The sequence below is a fragment of the Equus przewalskii genome, chromosome 18 (genome assembly GCF_037783145.1).
Source record: "Equus przewalskii isolate Varuska chromosome 18, EquPr2, whole genome shotgun sequence".
NCBI classification, from domain to species: Eukaryota; Metazoa; Chordata; class Mammalia; order Perissodactyla; family Equidae; genus Equus; species Equus przewalskii.
Window position 1 is genome coordinate 4,961,853 of NC_091848.1, and position 10,356 is coordinate 4,972,208.

The 10,356-nt window shown below is 43.7% G+C and overlaps 1 protein-coding gene across 3 annotated transcripts in view; it reads right to left on the reverse strand.

The window, feature by feature from the left end:
* The window catches only part of SPTSSB (serine palmitoyltransferase small subunit B), a 28,949-nt gene extending 19,614 nt beyond the window's left edge, over positions 1–9,335 (reverse strand). For all 3 annotated transcript variants that reach the window (XR_011529060.1, XM_008533950.2, XM_008533947.2), the window contains exon 1: positions 7,703–9,335. The gene's annotated coding sequence lies outside the window, so the exon portion shown is untranslated. The remainder of the gene's footprint in view (positions 1–7,702) is intronic.
* Between the last annotated feature and the right edge of the window lie 1,021 nt (positions 9,336–10,356).

Sequence of the window (10,356 nt, forward strand, 5' to 3'; positions counted from 1 at the left end):
ACAGATGAGAAAAGGGGGCTACGGTTCTGGACTTTGATTAGCATCATTCTCCTAGCTGTTGAAAACAGTCACTCCAGAAAGTCGAGCACATCCATAGGAAGCTAGATGGAGAAAGTCTGGAAGGCTCCCAGTGGGAAACATTGTGAGAGGATTTGGTGGGAAGAATGTGTCACGGAGGTCTTAAAAGATCTAAAAGGTTTTAAATGGTGTTACAGGTTGTCATGTAGGGGAAGGTTTAGAATTGTTTTATTGTTCTCAGAGGTGAATCTCAGGACAAATTTTAAACAATAAGAGCTCTCTAAAGGGGAAGGGGTTGCCTGGTTGAAGTAGGGAGAATTTCATTACGGAGACTGCTCAAGAGGCTGGACAGCACCTTCTGAGGGTTGTTATCAATCAGGAGGAAGGTTTTAAGAAGAGATTACTATGATTCATCAAATTGAACATCCCTATTTCTACAAAAGAATTCAATATTCCACTGGAGAATGATTTGCTTCATTAAACTTTTTTTTTGCCCTAATAAACGAGCATGGATTTCAAAACTGGCAAACTGGGGTTTGCTATTGTGTGATATTCAGGATGTTGTTTAATGTCTGTGGGCATCAGTTATGTCTTCACTAACACAGAGACGAATCATTATTTCTGCGTCGTCGTGAAGATTACACAACACAACATTGGTAAAGGATGCTTGAAGGTGCCTGGTCTTAGTAAGGGCTCAAAGATGGTAACTTTTATCACAACTATTATTTGTTCCTCTTATTTTCTACATGCATTTTATTTCCTCTCCTTCTAAGAGATTCCTTTCAGGTGACTACTTTGAACCTTTCAGAGACGTATGCTGTAAGTATAAGTGGGTAAGATGGTGATTTCATGAGTCTGGGAGAAAGAATTCACCCACAGTCCACAGGGTACCATATCACCTGTTTTTTGTTTGCATCCGTGTTTGTTTCCTCCTAAATGGAGGAAACCTGTAGAACAACATTTTTGTCCTAAATTATAACCTGATTTTCCTGTCCATCAAAACCAGAAGTAGGCCAACCTGATTGATTTTTTTTTCTTTGTTTAAAGTTTTGAGCAATAAAACATCCTATTAAAAATTTAAGGACTGAGCTCTCCCTTGTGGAGTAGATGAAGTATCTGCAGCCTTCAGGAATAAAAAGCGTTGGTAACTGAAGTATTGGGGTCAGTGACACATTCTTTCTATGCCTAATTTTTCCTACCAATAAAGTGACTCTAAGCTAATTTTACTTTAAAAATACTCTTCAGTGGACGAGTTAATAAAGGAGAAGGAGTTTACTATTCTTAGAAGAAGATAACAAAACATGAGATTCCCTCATGGCTGGGGAAGGCGACAAGCGGATTCTCTGATGGAAGTGGAGGGAGGCGTTAAAGCTAGGTGTCCACAGTTGCTCACAGGCTGGCATTTCATCTCACTGAGAAGGTGATGGATGACCGCATATGAGGAGGCGCTGTGATAATTCTGGCTAAAGGTCCTACACAAAAAGAGCATTCTTCAGTTTTCAAAAGAAACAAAGGTAAAAAGGTTTAGGTAAGACTCCACTTTGAATAAATTCTTTTTCACTTTTCTTTCTCTTCTGCATCAGGGAACACTTCTTGATGCTTACTGGCCACGACATTCTATGAGGCACAAGTATGTTCCAGAACAGAGATGAACTGTACTTTGGCCGTCTGTGGGGGGCTGTGGGTGTGAGGGCAGTCGAGGTATCATTGCCCCTGAAAAGCTGCTTTGGATATGCCATCTTGAGCTTTTTCCTTCTTTCTTTTTCTAGTCCTTTTAATTTTCTTGTTGAATATCTTACTTACATTCATTTCCAAATTCTCTTTTAAATTTTGGTGAGGAAGATTGTTCCTGAGCGAGCATCTGTGCCAATCTTTGTCTATTTTATCTGTGGCACACTGCCATAGCATGGCTTGATGAGCAGCTTGTAGGTCTGTGCCTGGGTTCTGAACCTGTGAACCCTGGGCCGCTGAAGTGGAGTGCACGAACTTAACCACTACACCACCGGGCTGGCCCTCCAAATTCTCTTTTCAATCTTTTCAAAGATCTTGAGAGCAAAGTGAAAACTTTAGCTTGGAATTCCTAACTGACATCCTGAGATCTTATGATGAAGCTGAAAGGGCAAGGACGCAATGTTTGAGTAGTGAACTGTCACCCAGGAAACTGCCCATTCTATATTAGTAATAATAGCAGATATTTATTGAGCAACTTATGTCCCAGAACTTTGCTGACCACTTTATGTGTATCACTTTATGCAGTTCACTTAACAACACTATGATGGAGGCGCTATTTCTAGACCCAGTTTACAAATGAGGAAACTGAGGCACTGGGAAATTCAAAAATTGAGCCAAAGCCTCACAGCTAATGTAGAGCATGCGCTCTTAACCACTCTGCCAGACGGCCTCTCAGTGCCAAGAGCTCTGATCATGACCTGACGAGTCATCCATCCATCCAACCATCCATGCAATCAAATATTCAGCAAGCATGTACTCGGGATGTAAATTATAAGTAAGACTGATGCCGTCACTCTCTGCAGGCCACTTTCTAGAGAGGAGAAGGGACAGTTACGCAAGCATCCCCACACGTGTGAGACGTGCTGTAAGGCACTCTGGGGCACAGAAGGCGGCCTTAGCCCAGTCTGGAGGGGGTGTTAGGACAGGCAGGTCAAAAGTTCTTGTCTTCATCACTGTGCGCTTCAACTATTTTGTAGCAAAAGGCATATAATGTAACCTCTACAAAGAAAGGTCTCTGCAGCCAGGTCCCCTTCTGTGTGGTTCCCCCAGCACCTGGCATATAGTGGCTGCTTGGCTAAAATCTGTCACATAAATGAACGAGAATTCTAATGCTCCATAATAACTCCATTGTAACAGCAAGTCTTCTGACTTATTTCTAACGTGACTCTGACCATTCTTAAATGCTTCTCCTCTAAGCCTGAAACAAAATGTTCCCTTTCGACTTAAAAAAATCAAGTTGCTGCTCCCTTTTAAGCCATTTTCTAAAAGCTCTATTGCAGGAAAGCTGCCACACCCATTATATTTTACTAGAACAATGTGTCCTCAGGTGTCTTTTAAGCCAGGTGCCCTGAGCAGAGATTCTGGGACAGTCTGGGAAAGTGGAGATGCGCAGGTTGCTTTCTCCCTCTTTTTTCCAGTTGATCTGTGGGGTTCCATGCCCCCTGCTGCAGTTTGAAAGATCTGTTCTCTCTCACCTTTCCAGAATGGCCTGGAAATTTTTCTTCCCCTCAACCCCTCCCCCACCCTCTCACTCTTCAAAATGTGTTAACTTTGGGGACACGGTTCTTAGTTATTTACCACACAATCCTCTGGCAGACTCAAGAATCCAGGCCAAAGTGAGAGAGAGAAAGGCCAAAAGAAAACTGAACGCCGGGGCGAATGATTTCCCTCAACAGAACTGCCGTCCTCACAAGGCAGGGTTCTGTCGAGGCTGTCGTTCTTCAGAGCAGATAGTAGGTTACGCCTTCCTTGTGCCTGCTTGGAGTGTGTTGGGACTAATATAATACTTTTCTTAGCGAACAGGCAGCAAATCAAGGTAGCAAAATAATGCTGTTGGGAAGCTAAGCAAAGGGGAAGAGAAGTGAACTTGGAGCTGGTCATCCTTCTGGCCCAGCCCAGAGTCACGGCGACCAGGTTTGTACGTGATCTTTACATTACCTAATTACATAATTCTACTTCCTAGCTTGATGCCACAGTTCAAAATTGTACCTCATTCCTTTGCCTGCTTAATTTTTCTCCAGAGCCCTCACCTCCTTCTCATACACTACACAATATACAACATAAAACATACAACACTATATACAATAATTCACCCATTATTATTATTTTTTTGTTTGATGTCTGATGTCCTGTCTAGAATTTAAGCTTCTCAAAGGCAGGAATTTTTGTCCGTTTTGTTTATTACTCATCCAGAGCCTATAATTGTCCTGTTACAAGGTAGATGCATGATAAATATCTGTTGAATAAATGAATTATTGATCCTGATCAAAGCAATATTAATAAATAATAACTATGATCAAGTTTTTTCTACATGTATTTAATTTACAGACAGCTGGTTGTACATTTAAAATTATTTTATAGAAATCTTCTAATCGACAAAATATGATAAAAAGACCTCTACAAAAGCTTTGATGGTCAAAAACCATATGGAACCATTTCCATCAGCATGGTATCCTCTTTTAAACATATACATGGAAAGATAAGCCTGTGCTGGTGAGAATGGGAAATCTCGGGGTTTCTGATGCTGGCTGACTTACTGATCCCTAAAGCTGAGGGCATGGTTTGGTTGAGTGTACCATAACTGCTCCTGGCAGCAAGTTCAGGTGCTGCTTACACCCCCATGAGACTTGGAGACTCACCAATTTCATATTCCTATTTCTGAACAAAGCATTATTATCCAATTCCACGGTTCTTAGTACAGGATTCGGCAATTTATGGGAACTCAAACCATAAAAGATTAATAGAAGAGTTTATTATCTGGGAGCTTCTCCTGTATTTGAGATGTCGTCATCACAGGAGATACTCCTCAGCAATGACATGTCAGCGCGCTCTGAGAACTACAGTGGCTGCCCCAGTTCTCCCAGGGCCAATCTAAGGTAGGCAAAACCTGGCTAACCTGAGTGGCAGACAAGTATGCTTCTGGCTGAGATTCAGGTAACTCCCCCTCTCACCATTGTGGCCTCTCAACTACTGGCCTAAAGAACTGATAAAGAAGTTGACTTATCTAGAAGCAGGAGGAACAACTGGCCTCACTGGGCTTGGATTAATAAGAGTTGGTGAGTCCAAAAAGATAAGGCATTGCAAGTGAATTCTCTACAGAACTGCTTTAATGACTTTTGACTTATTTCTAAACAGAGGAAAGACTGGGCAGGTCTGTAAACATATGCAAATCACATAGCTGTGTAACACCTGTGCCACTGTTAATTATTTCATGTATTTCAATGTGGCCTTTGGGAAAAACCCGCTTGTAAACTATTGGTTTGGTGGTACCTGGGGATTCATGAACTCCAAGTTCTAAACCCATCTGTTCTTTTAGTACGTTGGATAATATATAGAAAACAGTTTTATTGAGATATAATTCACACGCCATACAATTCACCCAAAGTACACAATCCAATGGTTTTTAGTATACTCACAGTTATGCAACCATCACCAGTCAATTTTAGACCATTTTCATCACCCCAAAAAGACACCTTGTACCTTTTAGAAGTCATTGTCCATTCCTCCCCAATTCCAACCTCCTACTCCAGCCATATGCAACCACTAATCTACTTTCTGTCTCTATAAGTTTGCCTACTGTGGATATGTTATATAAATGGAATCATACACTATGTGGTCTTCTTTCACTTAGCATAATCTTTTCAATGTTCATTCATCTTGTAGCACGTATCAGTACTTCATTCCTTTTTATTGCTAAATAGTATTCCATCATTCCATTCCATATCACGTTTTATCTATCCATTCATCAGTCAGCGAACACTAGGGTTGTTTCACTTTTTGGCTAGTATGAGTTATGCTGCTGTGAACATTTCTGTGCAAGTACTTACAGGGACATATGTTTTCAATTCTCTTGGATACACTCCTAGGAGTGGAATGGCTGGGTTATATGGTCACTCTATGTTCAACTTTTTGAGGAACTACCAAACTATCTTCCACAGCAACTCACCATTTTACATTCCCGCCAGCAATATTTGATGGTACCAATTTCTCCACCTCCTCTCCAACAATTGTTATTATCTGTCTTTTTGATCATAGCCATTTTGGTTGGTGTGAAGTGGTACCTTGTGGTTTTGATCTTCATAATGACTAAAGACTGTGTAAGCACCTCTTCATGTGTTGATTGGCCATTTGTACATCTTCTTTGGAGAAATGTCAATTCAAATCCCTTCCCCACTTTTAAATGGGTTATCTGTCTTTCCATTGTTGAGTTCTTCTTTTGCCTTAAGAATGGGGGATGGTTGGAGGAAGACTTCTCATCTTCTTTTGCCTAGAAGAGAGCTTCTGCAACACAAAGCTGGGGTGGATGAGATGCTGGTGGCCTGCTTTCCCAGGGATACAACACAGCCCTAGACAGGGATCTAGGTTGAGATGGAGCTCAGTGTCCTTGGCTGCACCCACCTGGAGTGGAGTACCATCACACCCAGCTGGAGGGGATGGGAATGGGAGTTGTGGCTCAAATTCTACAAACTATTGCTGTTCTTACTGAAATTTAGTAAACTGTCTTAAATAAACTTTTCTCTATTGTTGTATTTCCTCAGGACAATTTCCAGAGACTAAATAGTTGTTTATCCGTAATTTTCACCAGCTATTGTCGTTTTGCTAAGGAGTGGGTTCACAGAGCTCCTCATACCACCATTCAGGAAGCTGAGTCCATTTGGATAATTGTTAATGAAGATTTTGCATTTTGTATACTTGGTGGTAAAATAGTTTGTGCCAACATAGTAGATATAGAATTACAAAGGACAGTTTTTACAAAAGTATTCAGAAATTTACAAACAGTGGATAAAGAAAACCAATTGAAGTTGACTACCAGTTGACTTTCAACTTCATATCCAGTCAGACCATCCTTAATTTATTGTTCCTAAGCAAATAGTTGTACAGAAATATTTGAATAATGGGGGTGACAGTGTATTTCATATGAGAGCTTGTTGTTGCTCTAGTAATCTATTGAAAGTCAAGAGAACTTGCACAGCCATTGAAAGTCATATGATGCCTATTTTAAAAGGCACGGGAATAATTCAGATGTGAAAATCAAGACATTAAAACCTCATTAAGTTTTGATGCATTAATCTAATAAGCTCACAAGCAAAAATGACCAGATATTTCTCAAGTTTTGTTTAGTTCAAAAGAACTACTGTGCGACAAAGTCTTTTAGAAAAACTACTTTCCCAACTTCCCTGATACATTTATTCGTAGTTTTGGGGCTAAGATTTACTTTTAACAATTCTTCAAATTAATTATTTGATCATGGGCTGGCCTCATATGTTAATTGCCAACAAGTTGAATGTCACCTTAATTGAAACAGCTCTAGAATCTCTGCTCATATCTAAAACCCTTCTCTAGCCATCCCCCCACATCCCCACCCCCACAGCAAAGGTAACTGTACCTTTATCATTGGGTTTAGAAGTCTAGTTACTTATAAATGATCACTTAAGCATCTTTGAGAAAATACGTTCTGCTTAATAATCAAGGGAAAATGTAAAAATGTATTCCTTGCTGGAAAGTCTTCACTCTTTGGGCAGTCGACTTGTGTGTATTATTGCCTGAAGGAGCTTATGGGCAAAAAGTATTGTATAAGAGCATGAAACCAGATAAAGGTGAATATTTAAGAATGAAGCCAAGCACCCCAATGATACTTCCCTCAATAGCTATTACCCCAAATTATTACACAATGACAAGTAACTAAAGCAATTAACAAAGTAGTTGTCTCTTCTTTAGTCTGGGAAAGTTTCAAAAGTAAAGTTTGGCTTCTGTTGAGTGAAACATCTTAGTTTCTAACATAGTTAAAGGCAAATGGAAAAACCCATTCAATTCTTAAAATGTTAATGCAGTTAAATAATAAACTGATAAATTGTATTAAAGGTAGGTATTAATTTTTTCCCTTATAAAGACAGGAATTCTATCCTACCGAAGGTACTTTACGGTTCAAGCAGATATTTCGGAAGATGCTTACCTCTCGGCTGGGTACATCTTGCGTCTTAGGTGAGCACCGACGCTTGGCTCCTCCCCAGCGGCTGCGAGCTTCCCACTGCGCTGGGCGCCTGGGTGCCTCCTGGAGTTAGGTGTTCGGCCCCGCCCTCTGCACTACTGCTAAAACTCCAATTCTGCCAGACTGATTCCGGTGATTAATTATTGACAAAAGGAAAACACTCCCACGCAAACTTGCGTCCAACCGCACTGCTCCCAGCGACTCCTTGCAGAAGAGAATGCCGGCTGCACCAGTCCCCTCCCCCCTTGCTCTACGGTCCCAACTTCCCACACGCTGCCACTCTCAGTCCTGGGCGATCAGGCTCGTCCTCGGAGGAATGCAGCCCAGCGACTTCTACATTTTTAAATTGGGTTTTCTGCAGCTCGTTTCCACTTCTTCGGGGACCAGCCTCTCAGGAGGGGGCGCTTTCCGGATGCAGGGAAAGCCGGGGCTCTGAGAGCTACGGAGGAGGCTAAGGCGTCGCTGTCACCTCCGGCTGCTGCAGTAAAACCCCGAGCCGCGGCGGGGATGAGGAGGAGGGGAGAGGGAGGCGCCCTCCCCCTCGCTCCGGCTGGAGCCCCGACACTACCAAAGGGGCACGTCCTTTGGTGGTGGAGGCGGGGGGTGCGTGGCGGGCAGACAAACAGGAGGCGCAAGGTGGAAGGTTTGGGGCTTTGGCCTAAGCCAACGTGAACCTGCCCAGGGAAAGCCTGCGCCCAGCATCCATCCATCTGCAGACTTTGGCAAGGGGCGAAGCCCCGCGGACGCTAAGCAGGACTGCGGTCTGAAACTCAGCAGCAGGCTGCCAAGTGAGCCCGGGGCTCCGGGCCGGGGCAGCGGTCGGCCAAGCAGGCATCCCACTGCATTTGTTTGCCAAAAACCGAAGGAAGCACACCTTTTTAGCGTTGGCAGCTAATTTCGGTGACCTTGAACAAGCAAAATGCCTCTCCCCGCCCCACTCCCTTCATCCCGCCACCTTCCCTCCGCCCCGTGGCTGGGAGGTTAATCGTTGAAAAACTGGACTCCCCCCGGGGAACAGATGGAAGGATCGTGCCCGGGGAACTTGTGGGTGCTCACTCACAAATGAAGAGAGCTAATTTGGGCCCGGACTGCGGCAGGAAGGCAAATTGGGTAAAAAGGGCTGGGAGGCGGCTCGGCGGTGCAGACGCGCGCGGCGCGGCTCCGGGGCGGCGTGCACAGCGCTCGGGCTCCGCGCTCAGTCGTCTTCCCGAGCAGGCGCGGGACCGCGAGGAGCATCTTCCCTGGAAACCCGCATCCAGGACATCATCGATCCCTTCTCTACCCGGGTGGGAGCGTCAGATTTAACGCCGCGGCCGCTTGCTGAGAGCGGGGAGGGCCTCGAGGCTCCCAGCCCTGACACCTCCGCAGCCGAGTCTCTTTCTGCCCAAGACCCAGGGGCGTCCGGGGCGAAAGCCTCTTTTGATTAATGAGCGTTCAGGCAATATCTGCCAGTCAGCCCCCGCTGCCTCGCGGGGAGGCGCTGCACACCCTGGCCCGGGGCTGATCGTGCGGAAGCTGAATTTTAGCTTCTAGCAGGTTTCTGCTCATTTTCACAACACGCTTCCAGCAGGTTCCAAGCTGCCGGTGCTACAAAGAGGAAGACTCACTTTACTGGGAGGGGCTTTCTCCATGCAGAACGGAGGGTGTCCCTAAAGGAAGCTGAAGGTGGTTGGGGCCAGGGAAGGGAACCAATAGAAACGGAACGCCTCAGAGCCTGAGTTGGCTGTTTCACGTCGGTATCTTTTCCTTCTCTTGTATCTAAATGTTAGCAACCACTGCTGCTGTTTTTTTATTTCTTTATCACTTTATGTTGTTCACGTTCCTTATCTCTGGCTTATGCTGACAAACCTTGTAATGTTGGCAGAGCAAGTATGACCACCCCCATTGGAGAGATGAGGAAATAGAAACCCTGAGAACTGACTCATCCGCGGTCACCGCTTGTTGGCCGTTTTGTGATAGGGCCAAAAGCCAAAGGAATCCTGAGAAAAAAGAACGAAGCTGGAGGTATCACACTCTCTGATTTCAAACTGTACTAAAAGCTACAGTGTTCAAAACAGCATGGTACTGGCACAAAAACAGACACACGGATCAAAGGAACAGAATCTGGAGTCCAAAAATAAACCCACACATGTACGGACAGCTAGTTTTCCACAAGGGAGCCACGAGCATACGATGGAGAAAGGAAAGTCTCTTCAATAAATGGTGTTGGGAAAACTGGACTGCCACGTGCAAATGAATGAAAGCAGACCATTATCTTATATTGTACAAAAAAATTAACTCAAAATGGGTTAAAGACTTGAGTGTAAGACCCGAAACCATTAAACTTCTAGAAGAAAACATGGGCAGTATACTCTTAGATATCGGTCTTAGCATATTTTCAAACACCGTGTCTGGCCAGGCAAGGGAAATTCATGGCTGCTGTAGTGTTATGACACGTTTTTGTGGAGAATTTGGCATTCACTCTAAAGGTATTATTTTAATTGCTGTCAAATTGAACTTTTGGGTCATGGTTGCTATGAGGGATAAAAAGAACAAACCCATAGTGAAAATAAGACACAAGAAAATAATGCAACAGGAAAATTCAGACGTCAAGAGGAAACAACAACAGGAAAAGAAGC